Source organism: Pipistrellus hanaki, assembly GCF_964339955.1.
Source record: "Pipistrellus hanaki genome assembly, chromosome: 3".
In the NCBI taxonomy this organism is placed as follows: Eukaryota; Metazoa; Chordata; class Mammalia; order Chiroptera; family Vespertilionidae; genus Pipistrellus; species Pipistrellus hanaki.
This window is the reverse complement of record NC_140505.1, coordinates 38,459,024-38,485,370: the sequence shown is the minus strand read 5'-3', so window position 1 is coordinate 38,485,370 and position 26,347 is coordinate 38,459,024. Positions and strand designations below refer to the sequence as shown.

At 36.5% G+C, this 26,347-nt stretch overlaps 1 protein-coding gene and 1 pseudogene across 2 annotated transcripts in view; both read left to right on the top strand.

Annotated features, from left to right (window-relative positions):
* The window catches only part of HS6ST3 (heparan sulfate 6-O-sulfotransferase 3), a 662,758-nt gene that overhangs the window by 346,759 nt on the left and 289,652 nt on the right, over positions 1 to 26,347 (top strand). The window lies entirely within an intron of this gene.
* LOC311618944 (large ribosomal subunit protein uL22-like) lies at positions 21,504 to 22,088 on the top strand (annotated as a pseudogene). Its single transcript has one exon. The product of its transcript is annotated as a large ribosomal subunit protein uL22-like (transcript).

Here is a 26,347-nt window from a genome sequence, read left to right as displayed (position 1 = left end):
TTTAGTCATTTATGTGAATGACTTAGCACTTATCCCTAATTACTGTGCAGCACAATGATTATTCATAATACTAATCAGTGTCAGATCAATGATTTTAGGTTGCACTGATTATAACACTACTGGTAAATCTGCTTTTGTACGATACTCCTTCATTTGGATGGGTGTCTATTAAAGCAGCAGGGCTTTCTGACTACAACTTAAAGCAAGTATGGTGTGTGTGTGTGTGTGTGTGTGTGTGTGTGTGTGTGTGTGTGGTTTTAATAGATGGAGAGGCTCATTTGCATTAGAAAATATAACTGCAGCCAATTTGACTGTGGGTCACTATAGATATTAGCATTCTCATATCTTAATTACAATGGTTAGGAATAGTAAGAGTGTTGGCATTTTAAGGCTTTGCATCCAGCGGTTAGTTAGCTAGCTTGCCTCTAATTTTTATTTTTGCCACTTCTGTTATTACCAAGGAATGATATTATTAAACACTAAAATATGTCTATTTTCATTCAAGCCAAGGAGAGGAGTATACAGTGTCTTTGACATACTGAAATAAATTGAAGTTGAAGGAGTTAACTGTGTATGGGAGGATGTAGGATGTAATTTTCTCCTTTATCTGACTTCTGAGTCAGGACACAGCTTTCTTCTCTAAAATTTTGTCTTTCACTTTGACCACTGATTTTACCAAGACCACTTTGCTTTAAAATTTGTTTATGTGGACTTGGTTGGTTTGGCTCAGTGAATAGAGCATCGGCCTCAGGACTGAAAGGTCCCGGGTTTGATTCTGGTCAAGGCTTGATCCCTGGCCCTGGTCTCTGTCTCTCCCCTTCTCTTCCACTCTCTCTAAAAAGCAATGGAAAAATATGCTTGGGTGAGGATTAATAACAACAAAAATTTTGTTTATTTGGCATGAAATTAGAATGAAGTAAAACCAATCAAGGCATCTTAGCAGAGTAGGAGTATCTCAAGTAAGTAGTAGTGTTAGCTCCATAAAATCATCTTTTTAGCATGCAGGGAAATGATTGAACCTCAGTCAGTTTATCAAACATTTATTGAGTATCTACTATACAGGCAACACACTCGTTTTCCAAGCACTTTATAGATGGAACTAGTTTAAAAGAAATTAGGTACTTAGGACTTCAATATGAATAACTGGGCTACTTTTAGAACGTTAGGTGTAGTTTTGAAATAAAATTTTAGTGGTTAGATTTACAACTTTGTCTTTATTACAAACCATCACGAACATTTATCCATGGTCAAGCTATCTCATGGATTTTATATTAGTTTAAAACACTTTAATGCTGGTTTTTATAGTGGAAACAGACAGCCTGTACTTCTTTGAAACAGAAGTAACCAGGACAGTGGAATTACGGTAGAAAAATATTTTTTTAAAGTTGATGCCTAAACCTAGGCCTCTTGAGTTAAATAGTTTCTGAGTTGTTCCTAGCAGAGTGATGAAGCTGCATTATCTTTTGTAGAGGAGTCAGCTTCTCTGAATGCTTTTTATTATGCATATGTTTAGTTGGACTTTGAGACATTAGTGGAATTATAAAAACTCAGCTCTTCTAGGTAAATTTTTGGGAAGAAGAAATTTGTTTTCTTTCTTATTATCTGGGTGTGGCAGAATGAATACTGTAAGTATACCATTATAAAGTGATGGTGTAATCATTGTTTTGATCCTTTTGTTGTAATTACTGTTGTATAAAACTGGAGAAGACTAGATTGATCTAGTTGTATAATCAGCATTTTGACCCTTTGTGATGAATCATTTCTGCTGTGTAAAAATGACAAAGAGTAGATTAATCAGAATATGCATTATCCATATGCAATCAGTTTTTAGATAAGTCAGAATCACCCACTATATCCAGATGTGAATGTCGAGAAACCCTCTATCCCAAATACATAAATTATTGATGTATAAGTGCATTTTCCTAAGTGTAAGCAAGTGCATTTTTAGGGATGTTACACAATATTTAATTTTATTTATGTAGTCAGTAAACATCTATTGTTATACATCTATTATACATGTCCTTTATCAGTTCTAGAAGTCTTAGATTTTAAGTGGCTAGAGGACTGTTTCACTTCTGTTATATTTATTTTAAAGTCATCTGAGAAAGTTCCTTAATTAGGAACTTTCCAAAAACCACACACCCCCCCCCTCACCTGCCCCAGTGATGGTGGTATTTAAACTGAGATTTTCTTGGTCTAATCTGCTTCCCCTTTCAATTTAATTATATGAAATTATAAAACTTCACTTATATTTACATCTAATTTTTGGCATAAGTCATAGATATTATGCACGGTCCTGGTTTTAATGTTTTCAATCTCACATTAATAAGTTGGTTTTTGTGTTGAGTATTTCTTTGCCAAATGTAGCCATTATACATATTTATGATGATTGCATGTGAATGAAATAAATTAATCTTTATGAATTATTATCATAACAATCCTTAGTTTATGCAAGTAATTTTTAACCTCTAGAACTTGTATTTGCAATATTTTAACAAAGTATGAAAATAATAGGCAAATATGCTGATACATTTAACTTTAAATCCCATCAGTTACACAGAGATTGATTACAATTAACTTAATCACCCTGGTTACATCCCTCCTTTTATTTGTCCTTGCTCTAAATTATATTTAAGGGGCAAATTTATGTATCTTTTTTAATGGAAAATTTCCGTCATTTGAACATGGCCAGATTGACATTTATCTTTAAAACACTTAAGGGAGCCCAGCCAGCATAGCTCAGTGGTTGAGTGTCGATGTATAAAGTAGGAGGTCATAGTTTGATTCCCTGTCAGGGCACATGCCCAGGTTGCAGGCTCGATCCCTGATCCCTAATGGAAGCCCTGCAGGAGGCAGCCACTCAATGATTCTCTCTCATCATTGATGTTTCTATCTCTCCTTCTTCTTTCCTCTCTAAAATCAATAAATATCTGTATATTTTTCAAAAGGATAAAGGCTAGCTCTTTCTATCTTAAAAAAACAACACTTGGGGGAAACATTCAGCTTAAATTGCAAAAATGCTTAACATCACATACTTCATAATACCAGGATGGACCTCTTTAAAAGGAACTCAAATCTCAAACAATATAAAGTGATTTTCCCTTAACTTGCAACCTCTGGCAGCTCAGGTTGTAGAGAAAACAATTATTTGCTAGGTGACAATGTGGCAGTTATATAAATGTGATACACAAAGTGAACTCACAAATCGTATTTCATAAACAGAGAATCACCTGGGTCCCTGTTGATTATAGAATAGGCGCTGGACATTTTAATGGAATTGCTTCTTGATTACCGAATTCTCTTTGATAACCATGAAAAAAATTGGATTGGACAATATTGATTCCAAGCACTTCTGTTCCTCTTTAGGGATATTCTGAGTTGGCAAAACACATACAGATGGCCAGACAAGACTGCTTAGTTTGCCCTCTGCTGAATTTGATCAATAGGAACCTATTTCTGTATCAGAAAGAAGTGGCTCTGTTAATTTAGGCCTGGAAATTTCATCATTCAATACTCTTGAGTAAGATTTAAAATATTTTAGTTGCTATATAAATTGAACGTATGCAATTTTTCACAGTAAAATTTGTTTTTATGTTCTATTTTTGAATATGACAAATATTGCTCTATTTTTAATATTTTTTCCTCAATAAGTCTTCTAAGGGGACCTTAGTTAGTGGATAATACCCCTATTCCATTTTAGCCTGTATTCTGATGGATAATTTTTTTCCTCGGCAGTAATGTATATAGTTTTAGGAACTGAATAAATATGATGATGAAAAGAGAATCATTTTGGCTAATAGCATAACAGTGTTTTTCTTTTATCTTATCCAGGTTAACCTAAATCCTGTTTTGTATTATGTATTCTCATACTATCTTACCTTTACTTACTCAGGAACATTTACTGAGGCTTATCATGCTCAAAGGTAATTGGCTGATAACCTGGAATCAAAAATACACTGTATATCCTTCTATTTTATGCATTAATCCATATAATCATACTTATAGTAACAAAATTATATTAGGTATATAGATTGGCTGTGTGCCCTCTGATATGATACTCCCATCTTACTGGAAAACACACAAATACGTTTTTAAAATATGTTTTTTGTTCAGTTTTCTTTTAATGGAGCCATTTCTGCAAGTGCTGGATAAAGTTCAGACTCACTGAAAGAAGTAGGAAGTAATGGAGAGGAAGCAAGTGTTGGCAAGCAGCTGCATTTCAGACTCAAGGTGCTGTGGCTCTGATCTGAATTTCTTTTTTAACATTTGGAATAGGTTCGAAGAGGCTGTCCTGCTCAATCTGTTACATTTGTCAAGTTCTCAAGACAAAAAAAGAAAGAAAAAAAAAAGAAAAGAAAGAAAGAATGATCTTTGAATTGCAGTTTTGAGATTTGAAATTCCCAAATCATATTTCCATTTCCTACTATACATATTCTGAGGGAGCTGGAACATTATTAAAACCATCAGGGAAGTGGAGACTGCAATAGGCACTGATGGAAATGAAGGGATTTAAAAAAAAGAGGTGGTGTGAAAAGGGAGAAAGCATTCACAGTTTGTAATTGGACTTGACAGGAGAGACTGGGACATGGTGAAAGGTGTCCTTCTGAGATTAGAATTCATACTCATTTGATTTTTATTAATTTTATCAAAAACAAATTTCTGTAGGCATCTTCAGCCAAAGGAGGAAAAAAAAATATAAATGTTTTCTTGTTCAGAACCTAAAAGACATACATGACCTCAAAAAAGGGATGTCAAGATCATCATTTAGTTGCTGATAACGAGGATCATCTTTGCATTGAAAAAGTCCAACACATTGAAAGGCATGCTGATTTCAGGGTAGAGTATACAGCAATAAGGAGAAATCTTTAGTATATCTGAAAGTATAGGTATGATTCTAAGTAGGTCAGTTTATATCCCTGAAATCAGGACTAGGCATGCAGTTTAGGAATAATGGCAGGCTCTCTGATTTTTTCTGTTGGTGTGTTGCAATATGTCTATTTCTACATATTCCCTCAGGTGAAAGGGTGATTTTAAACTTCCTCTTTGCCAGGATTCTTTCCCCAGCCTTACAAAGGGTTCAGCATTCTGGAGAAAGGGGCTGTGAGTAGATTCAAAAAAGAGTCCAAGGACGAAAGATAATTTTGAAAGGAGTTGGGGGTCAGAGGATCTTCAGCTAAAGGGAACTGAAGAGTCTCTCTCTCCTGGTCTAGGACCCCGTGCTTTTATTATAACACAATTTATCTCAAGGCAAGGTGGAAATATACACTTCAATGGATAAGGTATCAAAGGGTACAGAAGCTTTATCAGTTTGGGGAATAGCCTTCAGCTGTTCAGGTGTTTGGCCAACAGGAGGCAATAAAATGCTCTGAGCTGTCTGGCAGTTAACAATTCTATTCAGGTTTGGGGGAAGTGCTGTTTAGCTGTCCCAACAGGTAAACTACATATGTGGCTCACCCTTGTGGAGCCACCCAACCTTCACCAACCTTTTGGTGAAACTCTTGTAATTATTGCTTTCTGGAATTGGTTTCCGGCCTCTCTTGTTTTCAACAATTCTTATGAAGATTGCCTAGTACATTCCTTTCCTAGCTATAGGAACAAAAAGATAACTCCTATCTTCTGGAGAATGATGCCCTCCACGCTGTAAAGATTGATCAGCATTCACATCGGCTTTTATAACTTAAAAAATGGTCAATTAAATAATGGTGTAATTAAGATATGCTTTAATTAACTGGTTATAGTGTGTGCATATATTTGTAAACCACCCTTTAAAATTCAGTGTTTGAAAATTGTAGGAGTGTTTTGAAGTTTGACCTGAGAATCCTTTTGAAAGGTTGTTTGTTGAATTTTCTTTATGAGTGTAGTATGATTAATGAGCAAGGTGGTTTACTTTAAGTAATTTTGACTAGCTAAATATACTATATTACAATTAATAAAGGCAAGAGGTTTATTAGATTCCTTTACTTGGAACTAAAGATAGAGCCAAGATTCATGACATACAGGCAAAAAAATATATAATAATTTCTGTAAAAGAATGTTGTTTTCTACAGGATTGAACCATTCTTCTGTGGTTTTAACCCAGACACTGTGGCATTATTAGTGTGTGAGAGCAAAAAGCTAACCCAACATAGGATAGAGAAGTCTAGCTTTAGACTCCTAGACATTACCAGGAATTTGAACAAAATAAAGTAGTTTAACTGTAAAAGTGATTTATTTGTTTGAAATTTGTCTACTTGTTATTTACATTATTGATGATTTTATAGAGAGAAAAATTACTTTAATTTTGTAATTAAGCTTTATCCTAGAACAATTTCCTTCTCAGGGCTCTTATGTTGTTGTGTTTTTGTAAGACCCCATAATAGTTTATTAATATACATTTTGGTGTATGTTCTCTGAGCTCTCAGGTTTAGGAAACATGTTACTGTTTTCAGAATTAGAAGACAGCGGGGGTCACCCAGCCTTTGGCCTGATCTGCCTATACACACTCTGAGACTAGATGCTGTCAGTTACTGCAGGTGCATTTGTTTTTCTTCAGAGAAATAAATGTGCATAGGTATTGATTTTTCTATGTCTTTATATTTCGTAGTAAACTATGGGAGGCTATTACTCCATGTAACAGTGGCTTTAAGAATTAAAACAGCTTATGTGACTCTAAATTCTATTTGCAGGTTGTTTTTGATTAAGGAAATAGGGTCTGGCAGGGTGCCTGCTCAGAATAGGCCTACTTCAATCCCTCTCTCAATGGTGAGGTTCAGAGCATCTTGTCAAGAAGTATAACTTATGTTCAAATAATGCATGTGAGCTAGGCATCTACTGCCAAAAACCAGCTGCCTGGGGCAGATAGGAAAAAAGCTATCGTAAGTACTATTGAACAACTCACTGTAGGCTTTTAATTATCTGAGATTTACATAAGCAACTCTTCAAATGAGAGATGCACCCAATTAAATGACAGTAAATTTACTTTGCTGTAGAATTCAATAATTTACATCTTAGTTTCCTTGCATTGCATTAATTACCTATTTGATAGCAGGTTAAAAAGCACCTGGGTAAAATTTAATCTACATATATTCAAATTAACTACAGTGATTGATTTATCTGTATATTTATTCATTAATGTATGTGCTAGACATTGAAGATAAGGAGACATAAAACAGATATAAACAGCTTTCTACTCTTAAAAGCTGACAGTCCAGCAATGGTAACAAACATGTAAGTAAAAATTATAATGAATTGTGATAAGAACAATAGCTAAATATGTTGGACACAGTTGTAGTATTCATCTGTTCATTTAATACATTCTACCAAAGCCTCTACTATATGCCAGAGTAGAGCTGGCATATAGTAGGTGGGGTAGTAAAGACATATCAAATCTCAGAAGAACATAGCCACTGGCATATGATTTCTGACAGTATGAAAGACCACCTGGTTAAAGTAACCACAGGCTAGTGAAAAAAACATTTTAAAAATTCTTTAAAATGCATTGCTGAGCTAACACAAAGAGAACAAAGCTGAAGAGGCAAAATCTAAAGATAAAGCTTGAATTTTGCAAAGTGGATGAGCTCTAAGTGTGAGGGTTTTTGGCCAAATCTGTGTGACTTTGAACTATCACATCAGGGCCCTGTAGTTATACCAGATAGATAAGGACCAGCTAATGCCAATGCTACATATATTATTTCTGAGAGGAAAGAAGAGGGAACAATTTCAAACTTCTTACATGAAGTGAGGATAAACTTGATACAAAAACTGGGCAAGGAAGCAAGGTCATTAGAAGAAAGAAATATTACTGGCTACTCTTCTCATGAACAAAGATGTAAATATCTGCTTAAAGATTTCACACATGTAATCTAGACCAGTGTTTTTCAACCTTTTTTGGGCAAAGGCACACTTGTTTCATGAAAAAAATCACGAGGCACACCACCATTAGAAAATGTTAAAAAATTTAACTCTGTGCCTATATTGACTATATATAAAGTAATTCTCTTGAATAGGAATCAAATAAACACAAAGAAAGTATTTTATAATTACTTTATTATGAAATATTAAGTAAACAAAATAGTGAAAAATTATAAAATTCTTGTCTTGTCTGCACCTACGGCACACCAGGCAACATCTCGCGGCACACTAGTGTGCCGCGGAACAGCGGTTGAAAAACGCTGATCTAGACACATCTAAAAAAGATAGCTTATAATGTTATCTCAGGAATGTAAAGTTATTTAATGTTAACAAATTGATGGATGTAATATATCATACCAACACATGGAAGAATTTTTTTAAGCTCAAGGATTTTTTTAATAACAGATTCAGGAAAATATTCAGGAAACTTCCGTATCTATTTATTACTTAAATAGAATAATTCTTGGCAAAGTTGGAGAATAATGAAACTTTATTAGTCTGATAAAAGGAATCTATAAAAAACCTATATTAAAAATCCAACTAATGGTGAAATATTGAAAGCACTCTTTTGAAGTTGAAGGTCAAGAGCAAGGTAAGAATGTCCACTGTCATCACTTCCCTTTAATATTTCATTGGGGGTTTTAGCCAATGTGATAAGACAAAAAATAAAGATTGTAATGAAGAAACAAAACTGTCATTGTTCAAAGCTTATATTTGTAGAAACCTCGCAAAGACATAAAAATTACTAGAATGAGTAAGACAGTTTAATAAGTTGCTGGCTATAAACCTATTTTATAAAAGTAAGTTATATTTCTATATGCTAACATCAAGAAGTAATATATATGTAATATATATGTAATATAATAAGAAATAAACCCATAAAAGATTTTTAAGTCTATATTCCCATTTAAATAATGTGTGGGGTTAGAAAAATAGAATTAGGGAACAAATATAGAAAATCATAAATTTTGTTCCTAAAAAATTAAAGAATATATAAGTGAATGGAGACTATTTTTAGAGTCCTTGGAAGGCAGATACTAATTTCCCCCAAGTTTATTTATAGATTCACTTACAATTTAATAAGAACCTCAACAGACTTGTGTGTGTTTGTATAACTAGATGAACTTTTTAAAGAATTTATTTGAAAAAAGAAAGTATAAGAAATACCCAAAGCACCCTAAGGAAGAACAGGGGATACAAACTCTTACAAATAATCAGGCTTATTTAAGTTTATATTATAGTTTAGACTTTTCACAGGATTGTGATGTGGACCCATGGAGTAAAATGAAGAATGCCCGAACAGGCTCAGGCATATACGAAAACTATAGAGATATCATTGCAGAATGGCAGTACATGAAAATGATAATAGGGCAAATAATTAATCATATGATAAGATAAAAAATGGATGACTATTTCCTTACAAAAAGTAATTGAAAGTAATTTATAATTTTAGACATAAAGGAGAACACTATGCAAAGTTTAGAAGAAAATACAGGATTATGTTTTTATGACTACAAAATAGAAAAATGTGTGTGTGGGTTTTTTGTGTGTGTTTTTTGTTTTTGTTTTTTTATTTGTTTTGTTTTGGCAAAGGTATGCATGATGCAAGACACAAAAATGCAAGCCATTAAGTAAAGATTTAAATTGACCATATTATAAGTAAGATGTTCCGAAACTGGTTTGGCTCAGTGGATAGAGCGTCGGCCTTTGGACTGAGGGGTCCCAGGTTTGATTCTGGTCAAGGACGTGTACTTTGGTTGCGGGCACATCCCCAGGAGGGGTTGTGCAAGAGGCGGCTAATCGATGTTTCTCTCTCATCAATGTTACTAACTCTCTATCCCTCTCTCTTCCTCTCTGTAAAAAGTCAATAAAATATATTAAAAAAAATAAAAATAAATAAAAGCAAGATATTGTTTAGCAAAAGACACTGTAAATAGGGTGAAAAGATGAGCCACAAACTGGCAGCACATACAACTGGCAAATAATTAGAATTGTATCCAGATAACAGAAAAGAACTTACTTAATTCAGCAAAATAAAAAGAAAAGACAATCTAATAGAACATAGGGAAAAAATTTTAAAAGATTCACAAACATATGATAGGCTGGGAAATGAAAATTAAAAACCTTTATCCATCCACTAAAGCTACCAAACTATAGAGTATTATGATAGCAGCAGAGAACTATCATTCACTTTTGGGATTTCACAATAACTTTAAATATTCACTCATAAATATAAATGCCATTTTTAATATATATCCTAGAGAAATTTTTGTATTGTTGTATGTAAATGTTTATTGCATCATAGTTGGTAAAGCTAAAATGTGGAAACAACCTAGATATGTTTCAAGAGTAGAACATATAAATATGTAGTAATGTATTTGTATCATGATAGGAAATGAGCCAGTTTACTAGACCTAAAAATATGGTTAAGACGTAGTCTGAATAGAATTTGATTACTTACTGGTAGGTAGAGTAATGGAAAGTGAGAGAAGTAAAATGATTTCTGGTTCTAATTTGGACAGTTATGTCAATAGTGGCACCATTAACCATGATATTATTTCTAATTATTGAATATTTACTTCAAATTTTAAAGGCTTAGATGGCCATAGACACTTCCTATCTACCATGATTCATTTGAAATAGCACATAGCTACCCATAGCAACCATGATAAATATGCTGATATTGGCAATGCAATTTACACTCAATTGTGTACATACATGCATACCTAGAGAGAGAGAGAGAGAAACTCAAGTGGCAAAGATGGTAGAAAAAGATGCTCCAACTCAAGAGTTATCAGTGTTAAAACTATACATATCCATCAGATTGTCAAAATTTTAAGAAGCTGGGTAACACTAAATGTTAAGGTATAGATAGGGACTACTAGAAATTAGTATAACTACTCTGGAAAGCACTTTGGTATTCCTTAGTAAGTTTGAATCTGAACAAAACTCATGAATTCAGTGACTTCATTGCTTTGTGGAAACCCTAGAGAACATTTGCATACTTGTACCAGGAAATATACATCAAAACATTCTAAGAAGCAAAATATGGAAAGAACTCAAATGGCCATTGGCAATAGAATCAAGAAATACACATGGGTTTATTCATTCAATGGGAATCTACACAGCAATGAAAATAACTGAAACACAGCTTATGCCTTAAACATGGATGAATCTTAAATAAACATAATGAGTGAAAGGAAGCAAGCCATCATTAATACATAGTGTAAGGTGACCAGACCAAGTAAGAAGTTCGACCAAGCAGAAGTTCAACCTTTCACTATGATGTGCGCTGACCACCAGGGGGCGGTGTAGAACAAAGGATGGCCCCGGACTGTGGCTGGAAGTCCATAATTAGCCCTGACTGCCAGCCAGGCCTACAAACCCTACCCATGCACAGTTCATACACTGGGCCCCTAGTAGTTAATAATATGCATTTTGTATTGGAAATTAGCTAAAGGAGAATATTTCAGGTTCTCTTACCACATAATCACAAAAAATTCTTGTTGTACATCTTAAATATATACAATATTTATTTAAAATAATAATTGTTATGCACGAGAATTACAACCACAGGATTAATTTAGCATTTCCTAGATGATAAGCAGTCTCATATATTAACTCACCTAGTCTACATAACAACTATATCACATGTGTATTTTTTGGCACCATTTTGCAAATGAGGAAATTGAGATCATATGTCCAAAATCACATAGCTACTAAAGTGCATAGTCAGAATTTAAAAACCAGGTAACCCAATTCTCAACCCATTGTTTGTACCCCCCATGCCATTCAGTTGAAGTTCACTGAGAAATAAAGCACAGAACAAGGCTGGTGTAAGGGCAAGGTATGGCCTGAAACAACACTAGTCAGTGTCTGGATTCCAACTGAAACTCAGGAATTTGGAACTGATTTCATGAAAAACCCATTTCTGGTGTTGTGGTTTATTTGGTGTTTTTCAGTTCTGTGTTTCTTCATGGTGATATCCAAGGTCTGTGTCTTCCTAATGATTACATTTTCTGTTTTCTTTAAACATAGCTTATTATTGACTTCCAGCAACTGTTTGCATGTTAAATGTCTGCATATAATCCTAAAGGAGAGCACCTAGCTTTAAGTTTAAGAACACAACAAATAAGGCTTGGAAACAGATGAACAATGTATGGCATGATGTACTAGGCATGTTGAATGGGCACCTTTTCTCATAAATATGAGAAGGCTTGGGAAATAAGAAGTTGGATGTCTTTAAAATGAAATAAGTGTTAATAAGAACAGAGAAATTGAAGTGAGGGAACATTTATTTGATTATGTGGTCATTTACTTGAACAACTTTGTAAGGTCACTTCTGTTTCACTTAGTGGGCTACACACACACACACACACACACACACACACACATCACTGTATGATCAATCATCTTTTTCTGCAAGAAAAACAAGGAAACGGAGAGTAAAAGACATGCTAATAGAAGGCTTAGTTTGAATGATAGTTCCCACTGCAAGTTTACGTTCATCCAACACACACATGCCAGGGTAGATGTCATCATTAAGAACAATAAGAAAAACCTGTATATACACTTGGAGCCCTGCTGACAAAGGCTGTGGAAGCCATTATTTAGAATTTTAGATGTTTTTAAGAAGTAAAATATCTGTCTTGGATCTTTTGGCATTAAGTGTAAAATACAACATTTCACAGGAAGATAAGCCCTCACTGAGCTCCTCTTTGGCAAGACCTAAAAAAAGCCACTTTCGATTACTTTTCCATATTGATCTCCTTCAAAGAAGCTAGTAAATAATTTCAGCACCATGTTTTCTTCTTGTTTATTCATGCCTTTTACTAGGAAAGAAAGGTTTGCAAATGGAAGAAACAAAGCAAAATATTTACACCATGCTGTGACTTTCTTTTGACAAGGGCAGATGTGGTAAGGAGGCTTTTCCTCCCTCATAAAATTGTTTACCCTAAATAGTAGGAAAGAGCTAAAGAATAACAGTTTTTCTCTAGCAGCTGGAGGTTATCTGAACGGAGTCTTCAATTCCCATGCATGTTTTGTAATGCAGATTTCTTTGAAAGTGGTCTTGCCCATGCACCTTAAATACATTTTAGAATTATTTTACCATGAAATTAGTTTTCTCCATCATTGGTTTAGTTGGAACCCCCCCCCCCTTTTTTTTTTTATCAATGCTGGGACATTAAAAATAAAGCCCTGGCTGCACATGCTATTTTTGTAAGTTTCTATCAAGAATCCATCCTGCAGATGGCCAGTGTGCTTTGAGAGTCAGGTCATTGTGGCAGCATAGTTACCTGGCATCCTGCTCCTTCACCTCTCGCCCTGAGTTTTAATTCTCCATTTCTGCTACCTCTGCCATAAGTCTACATTCCTATATTTATTGTATTTATTTTACAGGTAGTGTAAAAAGGGAATTTCAAGAGAAAAAGTAGCATAGAACTTCGTGCAACTAAATGAGCTGATTCATAAAGCAACTCGTAGTTCAAAAATCATGGTAGGAAACCAGATGGTGGTGATGATGTTGATGAGGTGGTGGTTATGGTGGTGGTGGTGGTAGTGGTGATGGAGATGGTGGTACAAATGGAAGGGGAGATGGTTTGTAGTAATGATTGATGGTGGTGGTGGTGGTAATAGTGATGGTCATGGTAACCATGATGGCAGTGGTGATGTCAGAGGGTGGTTATGGAGATGATGACAGTGATTATGATAACGGTAAAGATGATGGTGGTGGCAGGGTCATGGCAGTGGCTTAAAAGCATTCAATTTAAGATTCTAGGAAATGTAGTTGGTTCAACACTTTTATTTCTATATTCTGCTCATTTCACAATAGGTAGTTCTTTTGCTATGCTAATATTTTCCTGTGTCTAAAACCACAATTAATTTTAATAAGGGAATCCTTTATCAAATATACACACATATTGGAGATTTTTCAAAGTCAACACAATAAATGTTCACTTATTTGGTATGCATTCAGTATTCTTTGGAAGTGAGAATTATAAAAAGGAAACCAACTTTGTAAATTTAATAGTGTAAAAAAGTCTCCCCACATTCTCTTTTCCAATTGCTGTTATACCTGAGAGGACTGTCTCTGTGCCATTTCTAGCTGGCACATTTTTTTCATTCTGTACTTTGAAATATGAATCTATTACTGAAGGATCATGTTGGTGAGGTAATTTAGGAATAGTAATTAATTTTCAGGCATTGCATTTGAGGATGCATTTTACTCCCCTCCCCCCACCAAATAATTTCCTCCCAAACAGTTGGTTTATAATAAGAACAGTTCAGTTTGACTAAACTTACATTTTCTTGAGTATACTGTCTTTATCTTTTTTACACATTATTTCCCAACTAGAGGTCTTGTGCATGAAATTTGTGCACTGGGAGGGGGAGGTCCCTCAGTCCAGCCGGCACCCTCTCATAGTCCAGGACCCCTCACTTTTTACCACTGCCTGCTTGCTCCTTACGACTCAGATCACTGACTGCTCCTTAGTCTTGCTGTGGAGGCAGGAGAGGCTCCTACCACCACCACTATGCTCTCCAGCCTTGAGCCCAGCTTCTGGCTGAGCGGTGCTCCCCCTGTGGAAGTGCAGTGACCACAAGGGGGAAGCTCCTGCATTGAGCCTCTGCCCCCTGGTTGTTAGTGTGCATCATAGTGACCTGTTGTTCTGGTCTGGTTGTTCTGCCATATTGATCACTTAGGCTTTTATTATATAGACTAGAGGCTGAGTGCACAAAAGTTGTGCACTGGTAGGGTCCCTAGGGACTACCTGGCAGTCAATGTGCCCCTCTGAGCGGTCCTGAATTGTGAGAGAGTACAGGCCATGCTGAGGGACCCCACCAGTGCACGATTGGGGCCAGGGAGGGAAGTGGAAGGTTGGCCAGCCAGAGAGAAACCACAGGAGGGTTCCAGGGCATGTCTTGCTTAGTCCCGATCAGCCAGACCCCAGCAACAAGCTAACCTACCCACTGGATGATCTGCCCCCTGGTGGTCAGTGCACGTCATACAAGCATTTGAATGGCCTTAGCATATCATTAGCATATTACGCTTTGATTGGTTGAATGGAAAAATGGATGACTGGACACTTAGTATATTAGGCTTTTATTATAGAGGATTACACTGTACTATTCCTTCTGCTCATGATTTCCCACAAAAGATATCCTCTTCTAAATATGTCAGCCTGTGACACCCATTCTTCATGTCTGGAATGTGAAATGTTTCCCATCAAGACAAACAAAGCAACAAACAACTTCTCATTCCATTCCTCATACCCTTCCACTCAAAGCCCTGCCTCTTCCATAGTCATGGTTCTTAAAAGTGTTATAAAAATTGCCTTCCCTGCTGAAGCAGGTTTGGCTCAGTGGTAGAGCGTAAGTCTGAAGACTGAAAGATCCCAGGTTTGATTCCTGTCAAGGGCATGTACATTGGTTGCAGGCACATCCCCGGTAGGGGGTGTGCAAGAGGCAGCTGGTCGATGTTTCTCTCTCATCGACGTTTCTAGCTCTCTATCTCTCTCCCTTCCTCTCTGTAAAAAATCAGTAAAAATATATTTTTTGAAAAATTGCCTTCTCTCATTTCTATTTTCTCATTCTACGCTTCAACTCCCTGTAATCAGCTTCTGTTTTGATTACTCCACAAAATATTTCTCAGTATTACCCAGTGATCATTTTGCTTAACTGAGAGACCATTTCTTAGACTCTTACTGGACACCTAGATGGCATCTGACCTACTTAATCACACCCTCTCTGGTAAACTAGTGAACTGAAACTCATCTTAAATATCTGATTATTCAAGATGACTTTCTGGACTATTCCAAGTCTGGGGAGTACTCCCTAGCATCTGCATTTATATCATGGGGCATAATAGATACCTATTTTCCTTAAGTTTATTTTTGTTTCAAGTAACAATTCTTTGCTAGAGCGTAAGGAAGTGCAGGATTTATTATTGTGAATCTGAGTTAAATCTTGGGTCAAAAAGCAGGAAATATAGGCCTTTTGGGGACTTAAAACAGGAAGAGACAACTATAGGAATCAAAACAATTTATCTTGAATGCACTTTACCTTTTGAAGTCAAATAACTACTAGTGATTGCTTCTGTCTGTGTTTTGGCCCCATTTCTCTCTCTCCTCCCCTCCCCCCCATCCCACCATCTATAGACCAGTTTTACCTACTTATTGGCTTCTGTTTCCCTCCTCTGAGTTGATACATCCTGTCCTCTATGCCAAGGGGAACAGAGACAAGTGATAGAAACATGGCTTCAGGGACTCACCCTGAGGCTGCTGTATGCTACTCACAGAGGAAAGAGAATCATGAACAGCCACTCCAATATATGTCCATTTCAAGCTCACTTAAAAATCTGGTGAAAGATTAAACATCTCTTGCTCCCAATTTTCTCTCATTTTCTTAAGCAATATAAATTCTCAAAGCACTAATATTTCTCACTGACAAGGAATGATTTTATCCAGGATAGCTTCAACATTCCTCTACACTCTCCTTATTTCCACAATGGGATATACAGGCATATCTCGTTTCCTTGTCCTTCACTTAATAGCTTTTTGTAGGTATTGCATGTTTTTCAAATTGAAGTTTTTTGGCAACCCTGGTTTAAGAAAATGTGTTGGCAACATTTTTTTTTCCCCCAATAGCATTCACTCATTTCATCTCTCTGTGCAATTCTGTCAATATTTCAAACTTTTTCATTATTATTAAAGTTGTTATGGTGACCTGTGAACAATGATCTTTGATGTTACTATTTATTTTAACATTATATATATATATATATATATATATATATATATATATATATATATAATTTTTTTTTTTCAATTACAGTTGACCTACAACATTATATTAGTTTCCGGTGTACAACCCAGTGATTAGGAAGTGATCACCCTGATAAGTACTCCATCTGACACCATACATAGTTATTACAATATTATTGACTATATTCCCTAGGCTGGACTTTACATTCCTGTGACTATTCTGTAATCACCAATTTGTACTTCTTAATCCCTTTATCATTTGCATTTATCCCCCAATCCCCCAACCCCCTTTCCATCTGGCAACTGGCAACAGCCTGTTTCTGTTCAGCATGTTCATTTATTTTGTTTTTTAGATTCCACATATAAATGAAATCATATGGCACTTGTTTTCCTTTGTCTTACTTATTTCACTCAGTATAATACCCTCTAGGTCCATCCATGTTTGTTTCAGATGGTTGTATTATTATTTTTATGGCTGAGTCATGTTCCATTTATATATACACCTTTTCTTTTTTATCCATTTATCTATTAGGTTGCTTTTATATCTGGGCTATTGTAAGTAATGCTGCAATGAACATATGAATATACAGGTTTTTCAATTTAATGTTTTTGGTTTCTTCAGATAAAAACCAGAGTGGAATTGCTGGGTTCTCCTTTGTCTCTTGTTATATGGCCTTTATTTTGAAGTCTATTTTATCTGGTAAAAGTATTACTATCCCAGCTTTTCTTGTTTGTTTCAATTTTCATGAAATATTTATTTCCATCCCTTTCCTTTCAGTCTGTGTGTGTCTTTCAATCTGGAGAATCTTTTAGACAGCATATGTAAGGGTTTTGCTTTATTATCCATTCAGCCACCATATGCTTTTTAACTGGAGCATTCAATCCATTCTCATTTAAAGTAACTGTTGATAGATATATATTTGTTGCCATTTTTAACATAAATTGTTGATAAATATATATTTATAGCCATTATTAATATATTTAATCTGTTTCTTCTTTATAAAAAAGACTGACATTTTATGTAATATTGGTTTTGTGGTGATGGACTCCTCTAGCTTATTCTTGGCTGGGAAGTTCTTTATCTGTCCTTTGATTCTAAATAATAGCTTTTCTGATTACAATAACTTTGGTTGTAGGTCCTTGCTTTTTATCAATGGATATTTTTTGCTACTCCTTTCTGGCCTGCAAAGTTTCTTTTGAGAAACTTTGTTTTATGGGAGCACTCTTATAACTAACTGCTTTTCTCCTGTGTCTTTAAGATTCTCTCTTTGTCTTTAACTTTTGACATTTTAATTATGATGTGTATTTGTATGGGCCTCTTTGAGTTCATCTTGTTTCTTGACTTGTATGTCTATTTCCTTCACCAGGTTAGGGAAGTTTTCCATGCTTATTTTTTCACATAGGTTTTCAAATCCTTGTTCTTTCTCTTCTTCTGGCACCCCCATGTTTCAAATGTGGTACACTTGAAGTTGTCCCAGATATTCCTTATATTATCCTCATCTTTTTTGGATTCTTTTCCTTTTTGCTGTTCTGATGGTGTTTTCTGCATTTTTATCTCTAAATCTCTGATCTGAGATTTACTCTGCTTTATCTACTCCACTGTTGATTCCCTATAATGTATTCTTTTTTTTTTTAAATTATCTTTATTGTTGATAGTATTACAGATATCCCCCTTGTATTTCCCATTGTTCCCTTCTCTCCCTCGCCCCACAACTCCCCCTTAGGCCTTCACTGAAATATTGTCTGTGTCCATGGGTTATGCATATAAGTTCTTTGGTTAATCTCTGCCACTAACCTCCCCCCCCGCACCCCCAGCCCCTTCGCCTCATTGCCTCATCCCCTCTCTTCCCTCTGAAAGTCATCATCAGTCTGTTTCATGTTTCTATGTTTCTGGATCTGTTTTGTTCATCAGTTTATTTTGTTCATTAGATTCCACATATGAGTAAAATCGTGTAATACTTGCCTTTCTCTGATTAAATGATACCTATAATGTAATCTTCACTTAAATTAATATACTTTATTTCTGAAAGTCCTTTTTTTTTTTTTTACATTTTCTACCTCCATTTTTCTGTTTTCTATTTCTTTGTTGAAGTTCTAAGTTCATCTACTCTTCCCCTAAATTTATTAAGCATCCTTATAAGCAGAATTTTAAATTCTGCATCTGGTAGATTTCTTGTCTCCATCATATTTTGTTCTTTTTCTGGAATTTTGTTCTGTTCTTTCATTTGGGACATGTTTTTTCAGCTCCTCGTTTTGGCTGCTTCCCTGTCTTTGTTTCTATGTACCAAGTGCAGCTGCTATGTCTCCTGGGCTTGGTAGAATGTCTTTATTTAGTATGTGTCCCATAGCGCCCAAGTGGCAAAGCCTCCCGATCACCTGAGCTGGACAGTTCAGCTGCACCCCCCAGTCTAACTGTGTACACCCTCCTATTGTACAATAGTTGAAACTTGATTAGTGTTGGCATCTCAGTGTGAGGTATTTGCCTTTAGGTCAGTTGTCTATAGGGACTGTATGTGACCACCATGGAGGATCAGTGGTGCAGGGGCCAATCGCACGGAGCAGGACTTACATCAGCAGGGTTCTGGTGCCCACTGAGTCTACCCTTTGAGTGACTCACCTGTGGAAGTAGTTGGATGGTGCTTTGATGTGATCTGAAGCCATCAAATGGGTACACTGGCTCTTAGGTCTCCTTGAGGTGCAGAACAAGGTCAGCTGCCACCTGTGCCCTGCATAAAGAACTCTGCAGATGGCTATTACTTGTGCTGGGTTTGGAGGTGCCCAGGAGAGACCAAGCAGGGAACATAAACCAGCTGCCACTGGTGCCACTTAATGAAAGGTATGGAGCAGTCTGAGGCCAGATGCTGCTTGTTTAAAAGACTTTAGGAAAGTCCAAAGCATGAGCCAGGAAAGGCTGTATGGAAAAGCCACTGGAAATTACTTGGGTGGGCGTGCAGGTTGGGTGAGGCAGGATCTCAGGAAATCACTATGGTGGGGAAAGCAGATTAATGGAGACTCGGATATGTTGCCTGCTTGCCGGTTCTGTGAGGGGAGGGCTTAGCAAAGAAACAACAGCCTCTGCCAGCACTTCTGTCTAAGAGAAAGCTACCCCTTCAGCCCTCAACGTGCTATCAGAGAATTCAGTTTTTTCCGTTGTGTCCCTGGTGCTTGTGCCACATCTCTGACCCTCCTACCAGTCTTGATGTGGCTTCTTCTTTATATATTTAGTTGTAGGACTTCTGTTCTGCTAAATTTCAGGCAGTTTTGAATGATGGTTATTTTGAATTTTAGTTATTACTTTTTATGTGGTTGTGGAAAAACTTAAGTACTGCATTTACATACCCTGCCATCTTGACTGAAACCTCTTGATGTTACTATTGTAATTGTTTTGGGGCATCATGAACAAGAGAAGTTAATAAATGTAATGTGTGTTCTGATTTCTCCACTGACCAGCTATTCCCCCACCCCCCTCAGATCCTTCCATTCACTGAGACAGAACAATATTGAAATTAGACCAATTAATAAGTCTACAATGTCCTTAAGTGTTTAAGTAAAAGGAAGACTTGTACATCTCCCACTTTAAATAAAAATCTGGACGTGATTAAGCTTAGTGAGGAAGACATGTCAAACACTAACTAGGGCTTGGCTTTTTGTGGGAAATGATTAGCCAAGTTGTGAATGCAAACAAAAAATTATCAAAGGAAATTAAAAGTGCTACTACTTCAGTGATTATACAAATGATAAGCCAAATCAAGCTTATTTCTGATATGGAGAAAGTTTTAGCAATCTGGATAGAAGATCAAACCAGCCACAACATTCCTTTAAACCAAAGCTTAATCCAGATGAAGGTCCCAGCTCTCTTCAATTCTGTGAAGGCTGAGATGGGTGAGGAAGCTTTAGAAGGAAAGTTTGAAGCTAGCAGAGGTTGGTTCATTAGGTTCAAGGAAAGAAGCAGTTTTTATAACATAAAAGAGCAAGGTGAAACACCAAGTGATGCTGAATAAGCTGCAGTATGCTGTCCAGAAGACCTAGCTAAGATAAGTTATGAAAGTGGCTACATGAAACAACAGATATTTATTGCCCATGAAAAAGCCTTATATTAGAAGAAGATACCATCTATGATTTTTTTGTAACTAGTGAGAAGTCAATGTCTGGCCTCAAAGCTTCAAAAGACAGACTGACTCTCTTTATTGGAGTCTAAAGCAGCTGATGATGTAAATTGAAGCCAGTACTCATTTACCATTCTGAAAATCCTAGGGCCCTTAAGAATTATACCAAATCTACTCCGCCTGTCCTCTCTCAACAGAACAAAGCAAGGATGATAGCACATTTGTTTTTACCTGGTTTACTGTATAGTTTAAGTCCACTGTTGAGACCTACTGCCTAGAAAAATATTTCTTTCAAAATATTACTACTCATTGACAATGCACCTGGTCACCCAAGTGCTCTGATGGAGATGTAAAATTAGATCAATGTTTTCATGCTTTCCAACACAACATGCATTCTGTAGGCCATGTATCAAGGAGTAATTTCAACTTTTAAGTCTTATTATTTAAAAATATCTTTTATAAGGTTATAGCTGCCATAGATATTGATTCCTCCGATGGAGTTGGGTAAAATAAATTGAAACCTCCCAGAAAGGACTCACAATTCTAGATACCATTAAGCATATTCATGATTCATGGGAAGAGGTCAAAATATTATCAACATTAACAGGAGTTTGGAAGAAGTTGATTTCAACCCTCTGGATGTCGTTGAGAGGTTTAAGACTTCGGTGGAGGAAATAAATGCAGATGTGGTGGAAATAATAAGAGAACTACTCTTCCTGAAAGTTGCCACTGGTGACCTTTGAAAATGGTTTACTATTCACTTGATCCAGAAACCACCACAAAATCATGCAAATCAAGAGATTCAAATTTGCGTGTTCACTTATAGAAGACTCATGAAATTGTCCAGGCCATCAAGGATATGCATATTAAAAAAGCCACCATGTATGTGAATGATGTCACTTTACAGAAGCCGTGTGTACCATTCTGTCAAAATGGTGGGGTTGGTCAGTATGCCCAGGCAAACAATGGGGCTGGATAGTCAGTGGCCCAAAAAGGATGCTGAATTTTTGCTGCACATGCTTAAAAATGCAGGAAGTCATGCTCAGCTTAGGGTTTAGATGTAGATTGTCTGATCATTGAGCATATCCAGGTGAACAAACGCCCAAAATTGTGGCACCAGAGTAACAGCTCATGCACAGATTAACCCATGCATGAGCTCTCTCTGCCACATTGAGATAGATGATCCTTAGGAAAAAGAGCAAATTATTCCTAAACCAGAAGAGGAGGTTGCTCAGAAAAAGATATCCCAGAAGAAACTGAAGAAACAAAAACTTATGGCCCAGGAGTAAATTCAGCATAAAAGAAATAATAATAAAAATAAAAACAGAGAAAAAAAGAAATAAGAGAATTAAAGAGTCAAGGCTGAAGATGAGACCGGATTGCTGCAATCTCGTGATAAAACTTTAATGGATGAGGAGTTGCTTCTTATGGATGAGCAAAAAAAAATAGTGGTTTGTTGAAATGGAATCTATCCTTGGTGAAGATGCTATGAACATTGTTGAAATGAAAACAAAGGATTTAGAATACTCTGTACACTTAGTTGATAATGCAGTGGCAGGATTTGAGAGGATTGACTCTAATTTTGAAAGCAGTTCTCCTGTGGGTAAAATACTGTCAAACACCAACACATGCTACAGAGAAATCCGTCATGAAAGGAAGAGTCAATCGATGAGCAAACTTCATTGTTGTCTTTTTTTGAGAGATAGCCACAGCCAACTTAGGCTTCAGCAACCACTACACTGCTCAGCCAACAACATCAAGGCAAAATCCTTCCCCAGAGAAAAGATTACTATTTGCTTAGGGCAGATTATGGTTAGCATTTTTAGCAATAAGGTATTTTTAAATTAAGGAATGCCCATTATTTTTTTAGACATGATGCTATTATTGCACACTTAATTGACTATAGTATAGCATAAACATAACTTTTATATGTAATGAGAAACTTCCAAAATTCATGTGTCTCTCTGTATTTTGATTTTGCTTTATTAGCATGGTCTGTTTCTAACCTGCAATATCTCTGAGGTATGCCTGTATTGTCCTTAAGAAAGAGAAATGAATTTCTTATAGAGTCTTAATTGACCATCACCTTATTATTTTGATTTCAAAAGTGGGAGGAATGGACTCCATGTTTTAATCAGTCAGTTATTTCTAGAATAAGAATATAAAAAGCAATAGCCCAATATTCAGGAGCTCGTAACAACGTGTTATATTATTTTTCTTATTCATGGGTCCAGAGGAGCTGAGATCTAGCTGATTTTGGCTGAGGTTGGCTGGGCTTGGTGCAACCAGATTTGGGTCTGTTCATTCCAGGACCTGGGCTGAAGGAACAGAAGCTACCTGATACTCTCTCTTCCTAGGTAGAAACCCGAGCAGAAATATAGGAAGCTTCTGAAGGCCTGAGATCAGATGTGGCAGCTGTCCTATTCTATTGGTTAAAGCTGAAGATAGGGCAAGTTCAACTACTGTAGTCTTAAGTTGCCAACACAATTTCAATGAATTTTTAATTTTTAAGGTAAAGTTCAAATTCCTTAGCTTGGTATATGTGATTGCTAGGTCTGTCATTGCCGCTGGCTGCTGTCTTTAGCCTCATTTCTCTTTCATCTCTCCTCATAGATGTACATTTTGGCTGAAGCCAAATTCAATCACTGTTGAATCTAGCATGTTATTTCATACCTTCTCTCACGCTGTTATTTTTTACTATCTTTGCTTTCTTCATCTAGCTAACTACTCCTTAACAATTAAAACTAAGTTCAAGAAAAGACCTCCTCCTAGAAGCCTTCTATGATTCTGTCCCAAAATGCCCCTTCTCTGTGCTTCTTAGCATTTTGTGTTTCTCTCTATCATTATATTTATCACTCTTTGATGCATCATTGCCTTTATCTGCTCCTCCAGACAGAGCTGAATGTTCCTCAAAAGGTACCAACTTATAGCATAGGGTCTGCCACCTAGAAGAATTAAACAAATGTCTGTGAAAGGAAAGAAGAACAAAAAGAACAAAAAGGCAAGAATGTGAAAGGAGGGAAGGAAGAAAGAGAAGAAGGAAGGAAAAATGGTGGTTGGTTATTTGAGGAACAACTTATTCTCTGGGTTCATCCAGTAAGCTTATGTAAGGTATATTTTATTTTTAAAATTAAGGATGGTAAACCTTAATAAATATATCATTGTTAACTCAATTTTATAGGCATTATTCTTTCATTGAGAGCATCTAAATATTGAATACTATAAAAACATGGGCAAACCCTTAGTCCCTCCCCAAAGTCAAGTTTGTGCCATTCCAAATTCCCTGTAAATATTTTGTGGCTATTACCTTGTCATATGATATCTGTCTGAACATGGGTGGGTTTAATTACACAGGAGCACTCTTGATCTGTTATTGACTGATGTAGTTGAATGCACAGCCTTGAGTACCCCTGATGTAATGCTAATAAGGAAATGGGGACTTCATTGTTAGTAAGTCATTTTCCTATTGGAAAAACAAAGGGCGATGAATGCAGCCAGAGCTGAGTTCCTCCATATTCTAGGCATATATCAAAAGGAGTTTATCTTTACCTGAGCTTCTCTGGAGCATAAGTGGCTGCATGACACATCTTGGTAAATAACGACTTTAAAAAAGTCTATGCTGACTTGTTTTAGAATGCATGTGCTGTTTAAAAATAGGCAGGGAGTTTGACACACACCTGATTTCCTCGGAGATGGAATCCAAAGTGTCTGGCATCCTCTTCTGAGAAGGTTTCTCGTCACCTCACCTCTTGTCTCCAGCTGCTCGGACGGCAGTTAGGTTACAGAGGCAGATCCAATTACTCAGAATATCTGCCCCTGCTCTTGGCAGGGACTTAAAACTTCCTGGCTTTTGCAGATGATGGATGGCACTTTGTGTGAGATGCGATTTCTCTAGAATACTGAGCGGTTGAGTCCGGAAGAGGGTAGGTCTGGGTTCCCCCAGGACTGCATAACTAAGAACTTGGCCAGGCAAAGTCAAGAGGCCACTGAGCAAGGGCTGTAGTGTGATTTTATCAGAATCCAGGGAGGGCAGCCTTGCTCAAGACTGTGCTGGCTGCATTTAACTCTTGCGTCAGAAGCTGGAATTGTTTCCTCAGTGTGAATTTCTTGCCAGCATGTTGTTATAACCCTATGGAATAGGAAGTGCCTGGCTGAGAGTTGTGAGCGTTCCCATGTTGTCACATGGCCTCCCTGGGAGCTACACAGGGAGTGTAAAGTTGCAGAGATGGCTGTCAACACACAATGAGCAGTGGAAAATCAATGAGAGGAAAATGGTCCATTTTTGCTTCATTGATTTTTGCTGGTCAATGAATCCTCTTCATTTTATGTACCCCCTTTGTTCAATTTTTTCCCCCTGTTGGACACATCTTAATGTTACTGCTCTGCATCAAGCACCGTACTGAGAGTGCTGTTCCTTTAATCACAGGGGTTTGTAAGCGATGGCAATGTGTTAGGTTTGGAGAGGAGCACAGTGAAGGGAAACTAAAGCTTGGGGAAGATGAGTCTTGCTTCTGATAGAGAACATGTCTGATGCAAAGGATGAGTGGGGGTGGAGAGTAGTACTAGGATTGAATAGAATAGCTTAGAGATCAGAATTATTATATGCAGGTGAATATGAAATGTTTCAAAGGATAAGGACTGAAAACAGGTCTCTTAAGGGAAGAGCAAGGGTGGGGCCTTGGGAAAAGAGTAGTGCCAAATCCATGTGGGTCTACCTATAGGATTTAGGAGGTATCTTTGACTTAATCCAATGCATCAATGTTTTTATGATAATTCGAAGAAAAACAATAGCATTTAGTCTTCAGTAACATAAGCTTAATGTAATAGGTGAATTGTTTGGAGTTCTTTGCATGGTTTTGGTCAGCTCACTCAATGGAAGAATAATTTGGCTATCAAGAAATAAAACCCAGCCGAAACCAGTTTGGCTCAGTGGATAGAGCGTCGGCTTGGGGACTGAAGGGTCCCGGATTCGATTCCGGTCAAGGGCATGTACCTTGGTTGCGGGCACATCCCCAGTAGGGGGTGTGAAGGAGGCAGCTGATCGATGACTCTCTCTCATTGATGTTTCTAACTTGCTATCTCTCTCCCTTCCTCTCTGTACAAAAATCAATAAAATATATTTAAAAAAAAGAGAAAGAAAACCCAGAATTATGACCTCTCTGGAATATTTGCCCTAAGAAGGCTTGGTCAAGTTAATGGGAAAGGGATGAATAGGAAGCTGTAGTAACCTACAACACTTATTGTCTCAAGCTACAACTTATTTTAGTTATTTCATTCAAATAACTATTGAATTGCTCTTCATATTTTTAATTTCAGATCAGACACTAAGGCACAGGATATTTTTAAAATTATAAGAGCAGTAGAAGCTAAAAGCAATTCTTGGTCGAGAACTCAAACACTAAAAACTTTGCTAATCGATTGGTTATTGAACAATAATACTTTATAGGGATGCAGTCAATAGTTAGAATCTTCCCAAACAGAAAAAGTAATATTTAAGGCTGAAATATAATCTATTTTATCACCTTGGAGACTATTGTTTTGTTTCTAAATTAGCCTTTTAATTTAATATTTTGCATTTGGGAACTCCTG